The following is a 23,111-nucleotide window of genomic DNA, read 5'->3' on the forward strand; positions in this document are numbered from 1 at the left end:
AACTGGGAGTAAATTGCCAAGAATATTAGTTCAATTAAATTGTGTTTATTGAGCACTTACTGTGTGCAGAGCATAAATCAACGTGGTATATTGCTATCAAGAAATGAATGATTTTTTTCAAGTAAATACTTTATAAAAACCTTGAGATGCAGGAGGCTATTTTTTTTGTTAATCCAGAAAGTCGAAACTGATTGAGCAATTATGGTTTAAAGAGCACTCTCTAGACCTACATCTGGGGATACAAAGTAATTCAGTAAATGAATAGGAATATATTAGAGTTACTCGTATTGTGGGGTGGACTTAACCCAAGGTACTCACGTACTAAGGTGAGTTTCAAATTGGTACATCAATCTATCCTGTTCTATCCTGTGCTAGGTTAGTTATTTTCTTTTACTTTTTTAACTCAAACTACAGCTTACCTTTAGTTTTTCCAAAAACCATTCTTTGGCTCGAAACAGAGGTCCTGGACTTTTTTACATCATCTTTCATGTGCATTTAGGTTATTGATATTGTGCATGGACATGTAAACACTCTTCCTTTGCAAAATTGTATACAGTGTATTGTGTATTTTGTTTGCAAGAGTGTGGGATTAGGAGACCTGAATTGTGGTTCAAGCACTAGCCCTGGCTTGCTGTGTGACCTCAGGAATAGTTAGTTAACCTCTATGTTAAATGTTTCCACCTCTGTTAAATAAAAAGACATTGCAAAAGCAAGGTATTTTGTTATTATCACTAAAATGTAAACCATTGTCGAACACCTCTTGAAGTAATTCAATGTGTTAATTGACATATTTGTCTGAAAATTAATTCGCCTCCATTGTCATTCAAAATCAGTTTTCATTTTCCTAAAGAAAAATTATGAAAAACCCTTAATATTACTAATACACTGACACATCTATCACCCATGTAATTTTCACTTCTAGTATTATGAAGAATTTTCAAAAAGGAAATTTCCTTAGCGCCGCATAATAAAGCATTTATCATTCATTCCAGAGAGGATCCAAAAGGAAATTGAAATTCACTCCAAATATGTGAGCCCTCTATCAAACTTGGATCCTTTTAACGAAGAGAACAAAACAAAACAAATATTAAAAATAAAAATATTGTTTCTTGTTCTTGGAAGTTCACTTTCTCTGGGCAAAAGATTTCTCTACAGTTTCAAGTCTCTTTTTAAAATCTTGTCTCCTCCATATGTGTTTCTCAGTTCTCTTCACTATGGCATAAAAATAAGCCCTTTGACTTAGTTCTTCATGACAATCCTGTGATTTTCAAGGTGCCTCAGTGTTCACTGGGCCTCTGGCTTTGCTGTGATTACTCCATGCCTTATGAGTGTTCTGTGTTCCCCTGAAATTTGCAGGCAGTCAGTTTTCTTGACTCTCAGTAATTCACTAGAGTGGCTTGGGAAAGTTATCCATTTCTTCGTACGTCGTAATGAGTCCAATAGCTCATTCTGAGCTCCTGCGTCTGGTGAAGGTAATAAGCTCAACATCTCTGCTAGTCACAGCCAAATCTGCACTGAAGGACAGGATGAGCTAGAGGGTTAAAATTGATTTTTGATTTAGAACTGAATTGGATTCCAAACGCTAAAAGCTGAACTGAATAAGATGTTCTCCAGATACCTTTTATGAAGTTCTGCTTAGAATGTATGAAGCTCTTGTATAATGAATATATTGTAAAATGTTCAGTTAATGAATAGACTGTTCTGGTTAGAATTATCCTTCAGGATTAGGCTATAATAACTGCTATTTTTTTTTTTTACCAGATGTATTTATGGCTTCAACAAAAATCAGAGGCAGTATGTGAAGGATTTGTCAGAAGCTTTCACTGAGACTCCATAAAAGCCATGTACTCTACCAGAGTCTACTGTGGATTAACCAAATTTTCTTTTTTTTATGGTACTTGTTAAGCACTTACTATGCATCAGGCACTGCAGTAATCCCTGGGGTAGATACAAGCTTATCAGGTTGCACACAGTCTATATCCCACATGGGGTTCACAGTCTTAATCCTCATTTTACAGGTGAGGTAACTGAGGCACAGAGAAGTTAAGTGATTTGCCTAAGGTCGCACAGCGGACAACTGTTGTCATTCATTCATTCATTCAATAATATTTATTGAGGGCTTATTGTATGCTCTGTACTAAGCATTTGGGAGAGTACAATATAACAATAAACAGACACATTCCTTATCCACAACGAGCTTACAGTCTAGAGGGGGGACAGACATTAAAATTAATAAATAAATTACAGATACGTACATAAGAGCTGTGGGGCTGGGAAGGAGGGATAAATTAAGGGACCATGTCAGGGCAACGCAGAAGCCAGATGGAGGAAAGAAAAGGAGGGCTTAGGGAAGGTCTCTTGGAGGAGTTGTGCCTTCAATATGGCTTTGCAGGGGAGAGAGTAATTGTCAGATTTGAGGATGGAGGGCATTCAATCAATCAATCAATCAATCGTATTTATTGAGCGCTTACTATGTGCAGAGCACTGTACTAAGCGCTTGGGAAGTACAAATTGGCATCACATAGAGACAGTCCCTACCCAACAGTGGGCTCACAGTCTAAAAGGGGGAGACAGAGAACAGAACCAAACATACCAACAAAATAAAATAAGTAGGATAGAAATGTACAAGTAAAATAAATAAATAAATAAATAGAGTAATAAATATGTACAACCATATATACATATATACAGGTGCTGTGGGGAAGGGAGGAGGTAAGACTGGGGGGATGGAGAGGGGGACGAGAGGGAGAGGAAAGAAGGGGCTCAGTCTGGGAAGGCCTCCTGGAGGAGGTGAGCTCTCAGCAGGGCCTTGAAGGGAGGAAGAGAGCTAGCTTGGCGGATGGGCAGAGGGAGGGCATTCCAGGCCCGGGGGATGACGTGGGCCGGGGGTCGATGGCGGGACAGGCGAGAGCGAGGTACAGGTGAGGAGATTAGCGGTGGAGGAGCGGAGGGTGCGGGCTGGGCAGTAGAAGGAGAGAAGGGAGGTGAGGTAGGAGGGGGCGAGGTGATGGACAGCCTTGAAGCCCGAGGGTGAGGAGTTTCTGCCTGATGCGCAGATTGATCGGTAGCCATTGGAGGTTTTTGAGGAGGGGAGTAATATGTCCAGAGCGTTTCTGGACAAAGATAATCCGGGCAGCAGCATGAAGTATGGATTGAAGTGGAGAGAGACACGAGGATGGGAGATCAGAGAGAAGGCTGGTGCAGTAGTCCAGACGGGATAGGATGAGAGCTTGAATTAGCAGGGTAGCAGTTTGGATGGAGAGGAAAGGGCGGATCTTGGCAATGTTGCGGAGCTGAGACCGGCAGGTTTTGGTGACGGCTTGGATGTGAGGGGTGAATGAGAGAGCGGAGTCGAGGATGACACCAAGGTTGCGGGCTTGTGAGACGGGAAGGATGGTAGTGCCGTCAACAGAGATGGGAAAGTCAGGGAGAGGACAAGGTTTGGGAGGGAAGACAAGGAGCTCAGTCTTCGACATGTTGAGCTTTAGGTGGCGGGCGGACATCCAGATGGAGATGTCCTGAAGGCAGGAGGAGATGCGAGCCTGGAGGGAGGGGGAGAGAGCAGGGGCAGAGATGTAGATCTGGGTGTCATCAGCGTAGAGATGATAGTTGAAGCCGTGGGAGCGAATGAGGTCACCAAGGGAGTGAGTGTAGATTGAGAACAGAAGGGGACCAAGCACTGAACCTTGGGGAACCCCCACAGTAAGAGGATGGGAGGGGGAGGAGGAGCCTGCAAAAGAGACTGAGAAAGAACGACTGGAGAGATAAGAGGAGAACCAGGAGAGGACGGAGTCTGTGAAGCCAAGGTCAGATAACGTGTTGAGGAGAAGGGGGTGGTCCACAGTGTCAAAGGCAGCTGAGAGGTCGAGGAGGATTAGGACAGAGTATGAGCCGTTGGATTTGGCAAGCAAATCCATTCCTGGTCAGAAGTAGGATTTGGGGAAGGGGATGGTGGCAAAATAGACGAGAATGAGAAACAATGAGAAAGTTAGAAATATAGGAGTGAAGTGTGTGGGATGGGTTGTAATAGGAGAGTAAGGAGGTGAGGTAAGACGAGGCAAGGTGATAGAGTTCTTCAAAGCCCATAGTGAGGAATTTTTGTTTGATGAGGAGGTGGATGAGCAACAATTAGAATTTATTGTAGAGTGGGAAAACATGCCCTGAATGTTTTTGTAGAAAAATGATCTGTTCAGCAGAGTGAAGTATGTACTTGATCAGGGAGAAATAGGAGGCTGGGAGGTCAGCAAGGAAACTGTTACAGTAATCAAGGCAGGGTAGGATAAGTAATTGGATTAATGTGGTAGCAGTTTAGATGGAGAGGAAAAGGAGGATTTTAGCAGTGTTGTGAAGGTGGAATTGACAGCATTTAGTGATGGATTGAATAGGAGTTGAATGAGAAAGAGAAGTCAAGGATAACACCAAGGATGGTGGTGTCGTCTACACTGATGGGAAAGTTAGTGGCAGGACAGGGGTTGCGTGGGAAGGATAAGAAGTTCAGTTTTAGACATATTAAAAATCTGAAGTGAGAGGAGGCCATCCAAATAGAGATTTCCTGAAGGCAGGAGGAAATGTGAGAATTCAGAGAGGGGGAGAGATCAGGGCTGGAGATGTAGTTTTAGGTATCATCCACATGGAGGTGGTAGTTGAAGCCATGTATGTAAATGAGTTCTCCAAGGGACTAGTTGTAGATGGAGAATAGAAAGGGGTCCAGAACTGAATCTTGGGGGACCCCCAAAGATAGGGGGTGGGAGGCAGAGGAAGAAACCCACTAAAGAGACTGAGAATGAATGGTCAGAGAGATAAGGAGAACCTGGAGATGACAGTCTCAGCGAAGTCGAGGTTGGATAATGTTTCCAGACGAAGGGGGTGGTCAACAGTGTTGAAATCAGCTGAGTGGTCAAGGAGGATTAGGATGGAGGAGAGGCTGTTAGATTTGGCAAAAAGGAGATCTTTATTGACTTTTGAGAGAGTGGTTTCTGTGGAGTGAAGGGGATAGAAGCTAGTTTGGAGGGAATCAAGGAGAGAATTAGAACCCAGGACCTTTCTGACTCCCAGGCCCATATGCTCTATCAACTTGGCCATGTTGCTTCTCTAGCTTTAATGGGAAGATATACAAAAATCTGGCTGAATGACATTTCTCTTAGGTAAACAAGACTTTTGGAACAATCAACCCCATTTTGAAAGATGAGGAAATCGGAGTCCAAGGTCACACAGTAGTAGATTCCAGGCAGACTTGACTACAGAATCCAGATATACTTGCTTTGACTCCCAGAGAAGTAGAGTGTAGAAAACACTTGAACAGCAACTCTTCTGAAGTCACATACCCTTATTCCCACTTCCTTCTGGGAGGTCTCAGCACATCATGATAACAATGGTGGTATTTGTTAACATCAGGAGCCCCAACTGAGATTGTTTGCCCAAGGCTGCTAAATATTAACCTCATCCAGATTCCTGCTCCCCATGGATGAGATCCTGGGATGCACCTCACCCAGATTTCCCTGGGATGAGATCCTTGGATGCACTTTATCCAGATTCCTGATCCCCTGGGGCAAGATCCGTGGATTCATTTTCCTCAGACTCCCCTGGAACAGGATCCTTGAATACACCCTACCAACTGAGCTGCTCTAATTAATCGGGAGCTCCTACAGGGTCAGGCACTTGTTAAGTTCAAAGTGAAACCAAAACAACACTACATACAGAGAAAAACTTTATTCCATGCTTAGTCTAATTTAAAGGGGGGTAAATTGTACACATATACTCCCTTACCACAAACACCCCACTACGATAAACATAGCTACCCTTCCAACGGTTTGCCCCAAGTTCATGAAGATGACCCCAAATGAGAGGAGCTAGAGGAGTCCAGTTGCCCATAGCCCGTCATCCTGGCTTGAGTCTTAGTTGTTCCTGACAGCTTCTGTAGGAGTTTCAGTGCTTTTCTTAGATGGTTTTGCTGCCATGAGGCAGTTTTTTCCCCATTTTATCCACATATGGCAGTTTTTTCAGGGATGGGTGGGAGGGGTCGCAGCAGGAGGCCTGATTTGCTACTACAATTGCCTGCTTTCTCAAGCCCATTATAGGGTAAAGCCAGGGGCGATGGCTACTCCTCCCCCCAGTGCCCACCCCATGGGTTATCTTTGCAAGAAGCATCCAGCCAGACAAGGCAATATCCTGCCAGACAAGGCAATTTGGTTCCTGGTCAATCTCCTCTGCAAGACAATTCAGTTTCTTCTCAAATTCTCCAGCAATTCAAATACTCCTTAAACTTCTCAGCAAAACAGTTTATTTTATCCTCAAATTTTTCCTTTGATATTGTTCCTCACGGGGGTCAAAGAACAGTCTCGTATGAAAAGGCTTTTCTTTACAAGATGGATTCACTCTTGCTCACCACAAGTATTCACTATGTGTTAAAACTGTACCAAGAGCTGGGATCTTTACAAAATAACCTGGTCAGATATAGTCCCTTTCCCATATGGGGCTCACAGCCTAAGGGGTTGGGAGATCAGGTATTTGCCCTCATTTTTCTGATAAGGTAACTGAGGCAAAGATACGTTAAATGACTTATCCAAGGTCATACAGCAGGCAAGCAGTGGAACTGGGATTAAAATTCAGGTCCCCTGATTTCCAGACTAATGTTTTTCCACTAGACAGGCTGCTCCTCAGGTCCATGCACTGAACATGTCTTCCCAGTTTACCTGGTGTTTTATACTTTCTCATTTATATATTCCCACCTCTGACATGGTAAATTCCTACCCCCTTCAAAGAGTCCCGCTCACATGAATCCTCTGTGGTCTCATTGTTTGCTGAGTTGGGAATCTGTTCCTGACCTTACTAGCTGCTGCTGTGGTATGAGCCTGCTGCTCTTCAATCAATCAATCAGTAGTATTGATTGAGTGCTTACTGTGTGCAGAGTGCTGTACTAAGTGCTTGTACGTTGTAACCTCCCCAGTGCTTAGAACAGTGCTTTACACATAGTAAGTGCACAATAAATGCTGTCATTATTATTATTATTTTTATTGGGAGAGTAAAATACAATGGAATTGGTAGACACATTCCCTGCCTACAAGGAGCTTACAGTCTAGAGGGGGAGACAGACATTAGAATAAAGTATGGCTATGTACATAAGTGCCGTGGGGCTGAGGGTGGGGTTAATATCAAGTGTCTAGTCATTACAGACCCAAGTGCATAAGCAGTGTGGCTTAGTGGAAAGAGCACAAGCTTGGGAGTCAGAGGTCATGGGTTCTAATCCTGTCTCCATTACTTGTCAGCTGTGTGTCTTTGGGCAAGTCACTTAACTTCTCTGTGCCTCAGTTACCTCATCTGTAAAATGGGGATAAAGACTGTGAGCCCCACCTGGGACAACCCGGTAACCTTTTCTTTCCCCCAGCTCTTAGAACAGTGCTTGGCACATAGTAAGCCCTTAACAAATACCATCATTTTTAGGGGTAATGAAGTCCTAGTCAGGGAAGGCCTCTTGGAGAAGATGTGATTTCAATAAGGACCTGGAGGTGGGAAGAGGGATGATTTGTTGTGTATGAAGATGATTTGTTGTAGTCTGAAGGTAAGTTAGGATTGGAAGATCTGACTGAGTGTGGTAAAACAGATGAAAGGAGTTTCTGTTTGCTGCAGAGGTAGGTGGACAAACAACCACTGGAGGTTCTTGAGTGGGGTGATGTGGACTGAACTTTTTTTAATAAAATGATCTGGGCAACAGAGTGAAGTGTGGAATGGAGTGGGGAGAGACAGGAGACAGGTAGTTCAGCAAGGAGACTGAGGAAGCAATAAAGACAGATTAGGATAAGTGAAACATCTTAGAATCCATTTGGACGGAGAGGACAGGCTGGATTTTAGCCATGTTGTGAAGGTAGAACAGATAGGGTTTGGTGACAGATTGGATATGTGGGTTGAGTGAAACAGGTGAGTAGAGGATAATGCTGAGATTATGGGTTTGTGATACAGGGAGGATAGCGGTGTTGTGTACGGTGATGGGAAAGACGGGGGAGGACAGGATTTGTATGGGAAGATGAACAGTTTTGTTTGGGAACCTGGAATCTGACATCTTGGGCTTGATATCGGCTGGCATCCCGAAGCCCAGGGCTTGAGGTGATGAATGGAGGTGAAGCTTAGGGGGTGGCCCTCTTTCCCAAAACAGCACCATGGGCTAGTGGTACGAGCATGTGCCCGGGAGTCAGAGGACCTGGATTCTAATCCCGGCTCTGCCAATTGCTTGCTCTGTGACCCTGGACAAGTCACTTAACTTCTCTGTACCTCAGTTTCTTCAACTGTAAAATGAGGATTAAATACCTGCTCTTCCTCCTTCTTAAACTGTGTACCTCATGTGGACAGGGACTGTATCTGGCCTGAATAAGTTGTATTCATACTACTACTTAGATGAATGCTTGACACATAGTAAATGATTAACAAATATAATGATAATAATAATGATAATAATAACAACAATAATAGTAATATGGGGTGGGGGAAGAGGGATAGTGGTGCACTGGAATCAGGTTTGCTGTTGCCGTGGGTCCAATCTCTGGTAGAAGGGAGAGCATAAATATTTGGGTGTCAGCCCTATGGCAGGGGCAACCAGAGTTTACCAGATGGCAAAATCAAAATCACCATCTCCTAGACCTTCAAGGAGTCAGAGTCTCCTCTCCATTCTTGGTGCTCCTGAGATGGAGCTCATTCACTCTGACATCTTCATATACAATATCTATGTGGATGATTCTCAAATCTACCTCTCCAGTCCTGACTTCTCTCCTCTGCAGTCTCTCATTTCCTCCTCCTTCAGGATATCTCTATCTAGATGTCCCACTGAAACTTCAAACTTAACATGTGCAAAACAGAACTCCTCACCTTCCCATCCAAACCCTGCCCTCCTATCTTTCCCGTTACTGCTTACAATGACATTATCCTCCCTGTCTCTCTACTCTATAACCTTGACATTATCCTTGACTCATCTCTCTCACTGAACCCATATATTCAATATGTCATCGAGTTATGTTGGTTCTATCTTCACAGCATCACTAAAATCTTCCCTTTCCTTTACATGAAAACAACTGTTTCATTGATCCAAGCACCCTGGCCCTCCTTGACTACTGCATCAGCCTCCTTACTGACTTCTCTGCCTCCTGACCTTCCCCACTCCAGTCCACACTTCACTGTGCTGCCTGGATCATTTTTCTAAAAAAAATGCTCCATCGACATCTTCCCACTCCTAGAGAACCTCCAGTTGTTGCCCATCCACCTCTGCATTAAACAGAAACTATTTACCATTGGGTTTAAATCATTTAATCACTTCGCTCCTTTGACTATACCCTTTAAGCCCTTAATATTCACCCCACCCTCAGCCCCACAGCACTTGTGCACATATTCATCATTTAAAAAAAATACTTATTCACTAATTAGTAAATTTACTACTCAGTCTTTCTGTACATATTCAATTTTTAAAAATTTTACTAATCAGTCTCTCCTTCTAGACTGTGAGCTTCTTGTAGGCAAGGAATATGTCTAGCAACACTGTTGTACTGTATTCTCCCAAGCACTTAATACACTGCTCTGCATTTAGTAAGTACTCTCAATAAATACCACTGATTGATTCATTACATGGTTTGTTTGAGGTGTAGGATAGCTTTATCTCTCTTTTTTAACCAAGAAAGAGACGCAACTAGGGATGTCTTCCAAATCAGTTTTATAATCTTATAAGCAGTCTGCCTTTCTGACAAAGATGATTATTTCAAATCTAGTTCATATAGAGAAGCAGTGTGGCTCAGTGGAAAGAGCCCAGGCTTGCGAGTCAGAGGTCATGGGTTCAAATCCCACCTCTGCCACTTGTCAGCTGTGTGACTTTGGGCAAGTCACTTAACTTCTCTGGGCCTCAGTTCCCTCATCTGTAAAATGGGGATTAAGACTGTGAGCCCCCGTGGAACAATCTGATCACATTGTAACCTCCCAGGTGCTTAGAACAGAGCTTTGCACATAGTAAGTGCTTAATAAATGCCACTATTATTATTATTATTGTTATTATTATTATTATTATTATTAGTTCTACTCCCAGCTCCACCCCTTTTCAGCTGTGTGACTTTGGGCAGGTCACTTCACTTCTCTGTGCCTCAGTTACTTCATCTGTTAAATGGGGATTAAGACCGTGGGCCAACCTGATCACCTTGTATCCTCCCTAGTGCTTAGAACAGTGCTTGGCACATAGTAAGTGCTTAATAAATGCTATAATTATTATAATGCCTCCAACATAGCTTTGGGAACAAGTATTTGTCAATTACTGAAACATATGGACATTTTGCATAATGTAACTATTGCCCAGAACTATTCTAAGTAACTTGTCCTTCACAAATACCAGGAAAATTGTTTGTGTAAATGCACATCAGCTGTTGTTCACCTGAAAAATATACCTGTTGTGTTAGTAATGTATTTTTCAACCTTCTAGCAGATCTCCCATCTCATTGTTGGGTAGGGGCCATCTCTATATGTTGCCGACTTGTACTTCCCAAGTGCTTAGTACAGTGCTCTGCACACAGTAAGTGCTCAATTAATACGATTGAATGAATGAATGAATAAAGAAGCTCTAATGGAGTGCAAGTTTGGTCAGGGGGTGGTTTTGTTCTTTCCACTGGGGGTGGTTTTGTTCTTTCCACTGGGTAGGCAAAACAGGTAATCCTACCTATCCTATGTATGAAATAAAGTGAGCTAATTATTAATGAGGTAGTTTGACAATGAATTAGTTTGAAATTCTTGAAATAAAGGAATTGGGCAATGCTAAGAATTTTTATAAAGGTGATGATGTCATTAGATCATGCAGGTAAAAGGCTTGAATTACAACTGAACAGTAGCCACGGGTTAAAAAAATATAGAAAGCATCTGACTTCAAATAATCATTCCATCAGTTGTATTTTTATACTGTGCTAAAGGCTTAGGAGAGTACACTATAAAGGAGTTAATAGACATATTCCCTGCCCAGAATGAGCTTACACTCTGAAGTTCATTTTAGTCCCATTGCTTTGGATCTTTAATGATTGGCATAATATATTAAGGAAATACTAGATTCATTCAGCCATTCATTCAGTCATATTTATTTAGTGCTTATTGTGTATAGAGCACTATACTAAGTGCTTGGGAGAGTACAAAACAAAACAACAATAAACAGACACACTCCCAGCCCACAGTGAGTTTACAGTCTAGAGAGGGGGAGGCAGACATTAATATAAAGAAAGATGGCACTTATTAAGCGCTTACTATGCACAAACCACTGTTCTAAGCGCTGGGGAGGTTACAAGGTGATTAGGTTGTCCGACCTGGGGCTCACAGTCTTAATCCCCATTTTACAGATGAGGTAACTGAGGCCCAGAGAAGTTAAGTGACTTGACCAAAGTCACACAGCTGACAATTGGTGGAGGAGGGATTTGAACCCATGACCTCTGACTCCAAAGCCTGTGCTCTTTCCAATGAGCTACGCTGTTTCTCTATAAGCATGCTTTCTTATTCTTCTCTCTCTATAAAACATGTATACTTATCATTATATTAATGAGCTTTGCAATGTGCTTGATGCTGTATAATAAGTAAAAGTCAGTGGTGGGAACATAAAATGAAAAGTGAATGATTTTACTTTTATTTTAATGTTTTCTATTTTTCCATTTTTCATTGATTTGAGAAGGTTATTTTGTTCATGCCGTCCTCCCCTGATCATCACTTCACAATTTACACAGTACAAATTCATTCATTCAGTCATATTTATTGAGCTCTTACTGTGTGCAGAACACTTTACTAAGCGCTTGGGAAGTACAAATCAGCAACATATAGGCATGGTCCCTACCCAACAACGGGCTCACAGTCTAGAAGGGGGAGACAGACAACAAAACAAGTGGACAGGTGTCAATACCATCAGACTAAATAGAACTATAAATATATAATGCATATAATAAAATAGAGTAATAAGTATGTACAAATATACACAAGTGCTGTGGGGAGGGGAAGGGGTTAGAGCAGGGGGAGGAATTGGGAGGGGAGGAGAAGGGGAGGAAAAAAGGGGGGCTCAGTCTGGGAAGGCCTCCTGGAGGAGGTGAGCTCTCAGTAGGGCTTTGAAGGGAGGAAGAGTGCTAGTTTGGCGGATGTGTGGAGGGAGGGCATTCCAAGCCATAGGTAGGACGTGGGCCAGGGGTCGATGGCGGGACAGGCGAGAACGAGGCACAGTGAGGAGGTTAGTGGCAGAGGAGCAGAGTGTGTGGGCTGGGCTGTAGAAGGAGAGAAGGGAGGTGAAGGAGGTGAGGTCTACAAATGGTACAGGGTTAGGTTGGGCCTTTCTTCGGACTAGGATGGGCAAATGATATGCTGCTCATGGGAAGTAGTATGGCCTAGTGGAAAGAGCACAGGCTTGGGAGTCAGAGAACCTCTGACTCTAGACTGTAAATTCATTACAGTCTATGAACTCTGTTGTATTGTACTCTCCCAAGTGCTTAGTACAGTGCTCGGCACACAGTAAGCATTCAGTGAATTCCACTGACTGATTGACTGATTGATTGACTTGGGTTCTAATCCTGGCCCTACCAACTTCCTGCTTGGTGACCTTGGGCAAGTCTCTTAACTTCTCTGTGCCTTAGTTTTCTCATTTGTAAAACGGGAACTAAATATCAATTCTTCCCCTTACTTAGGCACATGCCTGAACTGATTGTATTGCACCTAATACCCTGGTGTCCTGTATAGAGTAAGTGCTTAACAAATACCATAATTATTGTCATTATCATTTATCAGTTCCAGTCCTTAAATTACTCTGGCTATTTGCAAAGTTTCTCAGGTGGTTGTTTTCCAATCAGTAGCCACTGAACAGTGATGACCCCATGATGCCATCATGGTAAATGCCTCATGAAATTATCCTGTTTTCTCCTAACCCTAGTCTGGGTTAAATAGAGTAAGGCGGGCCTGAGGTAGAGTTCAAGGGCCAACCTGGCATCTCTGTTGCTTTTAGTCTTAAAAAGCATAAAACTATGACAAATACATGAACTGCCACAAAATGAGTATGTAATCAATACCCCAAATATGGTGAATAAGTCTATCAATCAAAGGTATATATTGAGCACTTGCTGTGTGCAGAGCACTGTAGTGAGCACTTCGGAGGATATAATATGAGTTGGCAGACATGATCCCTGCCACAAGAGCTTACAATCCAGTGGCCCATCAGTGTTGTTAGATCCCTCTAGACTGTTTGTTGTGGGCAGGGAATGTGTCTGTTTATTGTTATATTGTACTCTCCCGAGTGCTTAGTACAGTGCTCACTATGCACTCAATAAATGTGTCTGAATGAATGAATGAATGCATTAATTCAGCTTGGTTTTATGACATTTATTTAAATGTGGGTCTGCCCAAAGCCTGAGTCAGTCACCCGTATCAATGGTCTCATCTACCTCTCCTTAGATCCCCTTTCCCACATTCTCCCTCTAGCCTAGTAATCCCTTCCCCACTCTCCCCACCTTCAAAGTCTTAAAAGGGTCACATCTCTTCCAAGGGGGCTTCCTGGATTAAGCCCTCTTTTCCTCCTCTCTGTCTCTCTTCTGCTTTGTCTACACACTTGGCTCTGTGACCTCTGGGCATTGGGTATTCTCCCCACCATCAATCCCACAGCACCTATGAATTTATCTATAACTTATTTATTCATATTAATGTCTTTCCCTCTAGGCTGTAAGCTATTTGTGGATTGGGAACTTGGTTGTACTCTCCCACACACTTGTACAGTGCTCTGCCCAGAGTAAGTGCTCAATGAATACTATCACTGATGATGATGATGATTGATTGATTAATAGATTGATCACTGCACTCCATTCTGAGCCAGAAAATTTATTCCCTGGAGGAGTGGGAAATTAGCTGGGATTTTGCACCCTGGAGCTCTGGAATCTTCCGGGGCCACCTGAATTCAGGTGGTTCCATGACAGCGGTGCAATTGGCAAAAGCAGCATTTGGTTGGCAGAAACATTTATCAATCTATCATTGTATTTATTGAGCACTTACTGCATTTAAACCCTTGGGAAAGCACAACCCAACAATATAACAGACACACAATAATCTTACAGTCTAGAGGCGTGTCCTATCAAATCTACTTATCTGAGCATCCTATCCTATCTACCAATCTTAGTGGCAGTCGTTGAACTATGTCACAACATGGTACCACCTCCCCTTGCCAGTCCTATGATGCAGTCCGCCCCCAACCTTATAATAATAATAATAATGGTATTTGTTATGCACTTACTATGTACCAGGCACTGCTATAAGCACTGGGGTAGATAAAAGCAAATGAGGTTGGACTAAGTCTGTGTCCCACATGGGGCTCACATTTCTAATTCCCATTTTACAGATGAGAGAATTGAGTCTCAAAGAAGGTAAATCACTTACCCAAAGTCATGCAGCAGATTAGTGGCAGAGTTAGACTAGAACCTAGGACCTCTGAATCCCAGGGCCATAGTCTATCCACTAAGCCATGCTGCTGCCCCTCATGTGTTACCCCACTGGGACAGGCAGTGGCCACAGAGAGCTCTTACCTTTCCAGGGGTCGGCCCTACCTCAGTCTTCTTGTTTTCCCCAACAGACATATTCATTGTCAGATATTAAAGTAAAAATGAAACCAACATGAGTTTCTTTGTTTTGCTTCCTCCTCCTGGCCCAGGGAAGGATCTGGTGAGGAGCTAAAAGTGCTTTTCTGCATTTCCAGCTATAGGCTGATGAGTGCAGAGAGGGACCTCGGGCAGCATGATCCTGCCCAAGGTTCTGGGAGATTCCTGGCTGTGGCAGTTCATTCATTCATTTATTTATTCATTCATTCAGTCAGTCATATTTATTGAGCGCTTACTGTGTGCAAAGCACTGTACCAGGTGCTTGGAAAGTACTATTTGGCAACAGATAGAGACAATCCCTACCCAAAAACGGGCTCACAATCTAGAAGCGTGAGACAGACAAAACAAAACGAGGAGGCATCAGTAGCTCAGAATGTGGTCACCTGGCCCCTGTCATGCAGGTCAGCCCTACATTCACCAAAACATGCTTTAGTTTCACAGGAAACAGATCCACAAACTGATAAAAAAAATAGCTGACTTCTCTGAATCCATTAACACAAATAGTATCTAAGTTTGCATGACATAAACTGGGAAGAAGCATCGGTCCCATATCTATTTTTCAGCCTATGTACATATCTGTAATGTCTTTATTTAGATAATTGTCTATCTCCCCCTCTTGACTGTGTGCTCACTGTGGGCTGGCAGTGTTTCTTTTTATTGTTATATTGCACTCTCCCAAGTACTTAGTAATGTGTTTTGTATACAGTAAGCATTCAATAAATACATTTGAATGAACGAATAAATGAATTGAGCAGCACTTCCCGCTGTGGATAGACTATCACAATCAGCTTCAGCATCTTTGAATATGAAACACAGCTACACACTTATCCAAAACATTACACTTCTCTGCAGAGCACAGTCAGCACTTCTGTCTGGTTGTCATTCAATTTTTTTCAGCACATGGAACCAAAATAAAATCTTCCACTGACAAATTCCTTCAAGCAAATACTTCTGTGAAGAAAGAGAAAGGGAAGAACAAACTAAATCAGTCTCCCAACAATGCTGGGAAAATTAATGAGTTAGTTCCTAGAGGCATTTAAGGACTCACCCTCCAGCAGGTTATTAGAGCTGTTCATGACTTTAACTGAATTTGAGAAATCTGAATCTGGCCTTACTTATTTTTTTCAATTTTGAGGATGTAATTAGTGGCATTTATTAAGAAGCAGGTGTTAGTATTCTTCCAGTTTATGATTCAGTGGAAAGAACATGAGGCTGAGAGTTAGGAGACACGGGTTTCCTTCCTGCTTCTGCTCCTGACTTGTGGTGAGATCCTCTAGACTGTAAGCTCATCGTGGGCAGAGAATGTCACTGTTTATTGTTGTGTTATACTTTCCCAAGTGCTTAGTATAGTGTTCTGCACACAGGAATTACAATGCTCTACACAAAGTAAGCACTCAATAAATACGATTGAATGAATGAAAGACAAATGACACAACTCCAGGCCATTCTTCACACTGCTGTCCGGATCATTTTTCTATAAAAACATTCAGGATATGTTTCCCCACTCCTCAAAAAACACCAGTGGTTGTCCATCCACCTCTGCATGAAACAGAAACTCCTTGTCATTGGCTTTAAGCACTCAATCACCTTGCCCCCTCCTACCTCATCTCACTACTCTCCTACTACAAACCAACCCAAACATTTCACTCCTCTAATGCTATCGTTCTCACTGTACCTTGAGCTTGTCTATTTCACCATCGACCTCTTGTCCACATCTTGCCTCTGGCCTTGAGCCCCCTTCCTCCTCCTATCTGACAGACAATTACTCTCCCCCCTCCAAGAGGCCTATCCTGGCTAAGCCTTCCTTTCCTCTTTTCCGACTCCTTTCTGTGCCACCCCGACTTGCCTGGGAATTCATCTCCCTTCTCAGCCCCATACTACTTATGTACATACCTGTAATTTATATTAATACCTGTCTCCCCCTCTAGGCTGTAAGCTCATTGTGGGTAGGGAATGTATCTGTCTATTGTTATATTCTACTCTCCCAAGGGCTTAGTATAGTACTCTGCACACGGTAAATACTCAGTAAATAAGACTGACTTACTGACTGAATGACTTAACCTCTTTGAGCCACAGTTTTCACAGCTTTGAAAGAGGAAGAACAATACTTGCCTCTCCTGACCCTACAGGAAAGTTGTGAGGAAAATGAGATAACTGATGGCTAAAGGCTTTGGAAAAATTCAATTATATACCAAAAATAAAGTATTGTTATTAATAATAATAATTATTATTATTCCTTCACTGTTGATGGCACTACCATCCTTCCCATCTGACAAGCCCGCAACCTTGGTGTCATCCTCGACTCCGCTCTCTTGTTCACCCCTCACATCCAAGCTGTCACAAAAACCTGCCGGTTTCAGCTCCGCAACATCGCCAAGATCCGCCCTTTCCTCTCCATCCAAACTGCTACCCTGCTCGTTCAAGCTCTCATCCTATCCCATCTGGACTACTGTATTAGCCTCCTCTCTCATCTCCCATCCTCTTGTCTCTCCCCACTTCAATCCATACTTCACGCCGCTGCCCAGATTGTTTTTGTCCAGAAACGCTCTGGGCATGTTACTCCCCTCCTCAAAAATCTCCAGTGGCTACCAATCAACCTATGCATTAGGCAGAAACTCCTCACCCTCGGCTTCAAGGCTGTCCATCACCTCGTCCCCTCCTACCTCACCTCCCTTCACTCCCTCTCCAGCCCAGCCCGCACCCTCCGCTCCTCTGCCGCTAATCTCCTCACTGTGCCTCGTTCTCGCCTGTCCCATCGTCGACCCCCGGCCCAAGTCAACCCCCTGGCCTGGAATGCCCTCCCTGCCCACATGTGCCAAGCTAGATCTCTTCCTCCCTTCAAGGCCCTACTGAGAGCTCGCCTCCTCCAGGAGGCCTTCCCAGACTGAGCCCCCTCTTTTTCTCCCCCTTCTCCCCCTCTACACCCCCTAGCCTTACCTCCTTCCCTTCCCCACAGCACCTGTATATATGTCTATATGTTTGTACGTATTTATTACTCTCTTTATTTATTTATTTTACTTGTACATATCTATTCTATTTATTATATTTTGTTAATATGTTTTGTTTTGTTCTCTGTCTCCCCCTTCTAGACTGTGAACCCACTGTTGGGTAGGAACCGTCTCTATATGTTGCCAACTTGTACTTCCCAAGCGCTTAGTACAGTCTGCACACAGTAAGTGCTCCATAAATACGATTGATTGATTGATTGATTAATTATGGTATTTATTAAGCTCTTACTATATAACAAGCACTGCACTAAGTGGTGGAATAGATACAAGAAAAGACAATCAGGGCAGACACAGTTCCAGTCGTTTATGGAGTTCACAATCTAAGGAGAATGGAAAGGTTATTGAGTGCCTTAAAGTAAAGAAGCAGCATGGACTAGTGGATAGAACATGAGCCTAGGAGTCAAAAGAACCTGAGTTCTACTCCTGCCTCCACCATTCATCTGCTCTGTGACCTCGAGAAAGTAACTTAACTTCTCTGTGCCTCAGTTACCTCATCTGTAAATGAGGATTAAGACTGTGAACCCCAGGTGGGACCTAGACTGTTTCCAATTTTTATTAGCTTGTTTCTACCTGGTGTTTAGTGCAGTGTCTGGCACATGTAGTAAACATTCAACATGCACCATAAAAAAAAGGCAGTGGTCCAGAATTTCTGTACCCATGGGCTAGATCTAGCCTGGGCATGTCTATCCCCATTTTATAGATGAGGAAATTGAGGCCCAGAGAATTTAAGTGCTTCCCCAAGGTCATGTGGCAGGCAAGTGGAAGTGACAGGATGAGAACCCAGGTATCTTGACTCCTAGTCCCATGAATGGTGAGGATTTATTAACATTATGCAATGACAGCACTTTGGGAATATGTAAGATACTGTCTTTCTCTTTCTAGCTGTATATAAGGAATAAGGTCCACATCTCAACTATTATACCTCCTGAAAAGCATCACTTAATATTCAACTGTTTTAAAAAAGTTGAAACAGAAACTGGTCATGTTGATTATTTGTGTTTTAGTCAAACGTATTAGGGTACTGAACAAATCCTGCATATCCTGGAGCTTTGTGGCAGTTTGGAAGAAAAAGCCAGTTCCCCTTATTGTTTGTGGATTCGTTGGACAGGAAATTTGGAATTGCTCTGTGACTTAGGGAAAAAGGATTTTCAAAGCACATGGAGTGTTATCTTTCTAGGTAAAGTTCCTTATCTAAGAAGAACACAATTTTGAGACTAGGGTAAAATGATTGTCGTTAAAAGCAAGAAGATGAAAAAATCCACCAACCTATCAGTTGTATTTGTTGAGCACTTACTGTATGCACTTGGGAAATTACCATAGAATTGATATATGTAACTCTCCCATGAGGAATTTACAGTCAAGACAGATACTGATATAAAATACAGATAACAGTAATAAGGATATATACATAAGTGCTACGGGGGATTGTTGGTGCTTGCATGTTTAGGTGACATGGGACTACTGAAGTGGAAGATGGAGGGTTGTTAAAGAGAGGAGAGTAAAAATGACCCAGGGAAAGCTTTCGGGAAGAGCTATGCTTTCAGCAGGACTTTGAATAAGGGATGAGCTCTGTTGCGTCAGAAATGAAGCAGTGTGGCTCAGTGGAAAGAGCCCGGCCAAGGGAGTCAGAGGTCATGGGTTCTAATCCCGGCTCCGCCCCTTGTCAGTTGTGTGACTTTGGGCAAGTCTCTTCACTTCTCTGTGCCTCAGTTACCTCATCTGTAAAATGGGGATTAAGACTGTGAGCCCCATGTGGGACAACCTAATTACCTTGTACCCCCCCAGCGCTTAGAACAGTGCTTTGCACATAGTAAGCACTTAACAAATGCCATTATTATCATCATTATTATTATTGTTATTATATGAAGGGGGCAAGGAAGGTAGAAGTCATGGCCTAATGGAAAGATCATGGGCCTGGGAGTGTGGGACTCTGGGTTCTAATCCTAACTCTGCTACCTATCTGTTGTGTGATCTTGAGTAAATCATTGAACTTTTCTGGGTCTTGGTTTCTTAATCTTTAAAATGGGGATTCGAAACCTGTTCTACCTCTTACTTAGATTGTGAGACAGGGGCTGAGTCAGTTCTGAATATATTACTAGACTAGACTGTGCTTGGCACACAGTAAACAGTTAACAAATATGATAGTGATGATGATGATGATTGTAATAATAAATAATGACAGTAATAACTGTAATTATTATTGTCTCCAATTCCTGGAAGTCAGAGGACCTGGGTTCTAATCCAGACTCAACCACTTACCTTCTGTGTTACCTTGGGCCAGTTATTTAACTTCTCTGTGCCTCTGTTCAATCATTTGCAAAATGGGGATTCAAAACCTGTTCTCCCTCCTACTTAGACTGTGAGCCCCATGTGGGACATGATTATCTTGCATCTGAATCAGTGTTTAGTTCATTGTTTGGCACATAGTAAGAACTTATAGTAGTAGTAATAGTATCATCAGCAAAATCTGCCCCTTCCTCTCTGTCTAAACTGCTAACACATTAGTGCAAGCACTGATCTTATCCAGCCTTGATTATTGTATCAGCCTCCTTGATGACCTCCCTGCCACCTGCTCTCCCCACTCCAATCCACACTTCATTCTGCTGCCTGAATAATTTTCCCTCAGAAACTTTCAGACCATGTTTCCCCACTCCTCAAGAAACTCCAGTGGTTGCTCATCCACCTCCTCATCAAACAAAAACTCATCACTATTGACCCCTTCTACCTCACATCATTACTCTCCTCCTACAACCCAGCCCACACACTTAATTCCTCTAGTGCTAACCTTCTCACTGTACCTCGATCTCATCTATCTTGCCTCCAACCTCTTGCCCACTTCCTACCTCTGGCTTGAAATGCCCTCCTTCCTCATATCAAAAATACGATTGAATGAATGAATGAATACTGTTACTGCTGCTGCTACTACTATTACTGTTATTACTCTATTTATTTATTTTATTTGTACATATTTGTTCTATTTATTTTATTTCATTAATATGTTTTGTTCTGGTTCTCTGTCTCCCCCTTCTAGACTGTGAGCCTACTGTTGGGTAGGGATTGTCTCTAGATGTTGCCAACTTGGACTTCCCAAGCGCTTAGTACAGTGCTCTGCACACAGTAAGCGCTCAAAAATATGATTGAATGAATGAATGAATACTGTTACTGCTGCTGCTACTACTATTACTATGTTATTACTCTATTTTATTTGTACATATTTATTCTATTTTATTTCATTAATATGTTTTGTTTTGGTTCTCTGTCTCCCCCTTCTAGACTGTGAGCCCGCTGTTGGGTAGGGATTGTCTCTAGATGTTGCCGACTTGGACTTCCCAAGCGCTTAGTACAGTGCTCTGCACATAGTAAGCACTCAAAAATACGATTGAATGAATGAATGAATACTGTTACTGCTGCTGCTACTATCACTGTTATTACTCTATTTTATTTGTACATATTTATTCTATTTATTTTATTTCATTAATAGTTTTGTTTTGGTTCTCTGTCTCCCCCTTCTAGACTGTGAGCCCACTGTTGGGTAGGGATCGGCTCTAGACGTTGCCAACTTGGACTTCCCAAGCGCTTAGTACAGTGCTGTGCACACAGTAAGCGCTCAATAAATATGATTGAATGAATGGAAAAAAATGAATATCATACAGATATTGCTCTTCCTCCACTCCAAAGCCTTGTTGAAGGCATATCTCCTCCAAGAAGCCTTCCCTGACTAAGCCCTCCTCTCCTCTTCTTTCACTCCCTTCTTTGCCACTCTTACTTGCTCCTTCATTCATCCTCCCTCCCATCCCCACAGCATATATGTCTATATCTTTTATTTATTTATTTGTTTATATTAATTTCTGTCTCCCCCGCTAGACTGCGAATTTGCCGTGGGCAGGAATGTGTTTGTTGTTATATTGTACTCTCTAAGCACTTAAACACACTAAGTGCTCAATAAATATGATTGAATTGTGAATTGAATTGTGAACTTAAACACTTCAATTATTATTAGTATTATTTCCAGATCCTTGAATTCTTTAGGTTCAAGCCTGGCTTCCAGTCACACATATCCCCTTTGGTCTTCCCAGTAGATGCAAAAATATACTTGAAGAAGGGAATGCCTCCTCTGAGACCATGTTCCTCAGGAATCCAAACCCAAATCCTTGCTGGTCTTGTTAATTTTCAGAGTGCTAGATTGTGAGTCCCTTGAGGGCAGTGACCAAGGACGCCGCTCACTCCTAAAAAAGACCAATTAGGCTATATTAAAACATCTCTGAAACCCTGGTCTATTTTTCATTTGGGGGGCTTCATCCTATTTTCAGGTTCCCTCTGGAGGTTCTGGGCTAGTCAGTATTCATTCAATTATATTTATTGAGAGTTTACTGTTTGTAAAGCTCTGTACTAAACACTTAGGAGAGTCCAATTCAACAAACGGTTCCCAGTTTTGTGGATCTCCAGAGAAGCCCAGAGCAGCCTCCCAGAAAGCTGACTCCAAGTCTCTGGCAGTCCAGTGTATTTCAAGTAGTGTTAACCTGGCACTGAGTTAGCTAGGTGATAAGTGGCAAGAGAGGCAGGCTCAGATTCTTCCTCTCTGGGTCACTGATTCCATGATGAAGCTGTCATGTAGAGTTGCAGGTATGAGAGGCTGATTATGTCTATGTTTATGCATGTATTATGGTATTCATTATCAAACATAAACCCTTGTCCAGCCAAAAGAGAAATCTTGAAGGTGAAACAGCTCTCCTTGATACTGGACATCAAAGGAAAGCTTGAAAGAAGGGCTGGGATTTGGGGAAGGCTTTAAACATGGGGAGAGTTGTGATTTCTCAGATTTGGGAAGGGAAAGAGTCAGAAGGGTTTTGAGGTGTGGAGAGATGTTGGCCAAGTGACACTTCAAAAAGACGATTTGGGCAGCAGCCTGTAGCATGTATTGGCATAGGAAGATTCATTCAATCGTATTTATTGAGTGCCTACTGTGTGCTGAGCACTGTACTAAGCGCTTATCTTATGCTGTCAGCACAGAGAACAGAGTGGAAGTTGATACAATTGGTTAGTTGTGATAGGCCCAGAGCGTGTATCTGATTGGCAGCTGTGATAGGACCAGAGTCTGTATCAGGATTTGTACTTCCCAAGTGCTTAGTACAGTGCTCTGCACACAGCAAGCACTCACTAAATACGATTGAATGAATAAATAATAATAATAATAATAATGTTGGTATTTGTTAAGCGCTTACTATGTGCCAAGCACTGTTCTAAGCACTGGGGGGATACAAGGTAGTCAAGGTTGTCCCACGTGGGGCTCACAGCCTTAATCCCCATTTTACATATGAGGCACAAAGAAGTTAAGTGACTTACCCAAAGTCACACAGCTGACAACTGGCAGAGCTGGGATTAGAACCCATGTTTGGATGGAAAAAAAGGATTGAAAGCTGGACTGTAAGCTGATTGTAGTCAGGTAACATGTCTACAGACTCTGTTTTATTGCACTATCCCAAGCATTTAA

Source organism: Tachyglossus aculeatus, chromosome 4 (genome assembly GCF_015852505.1).
Source record: "Tachyglossus aculeatus isolate mTacAcu1 chromosome 4, mTacAcu1.pri, whole genome shotgun sequence".
Lineage (NCBI taxonomy): Eukaryota > Metazoa > Chordata > Mammalia > Monotremata > Tachyglossidae > Tachyglossus > Tachyglossus aculeatus.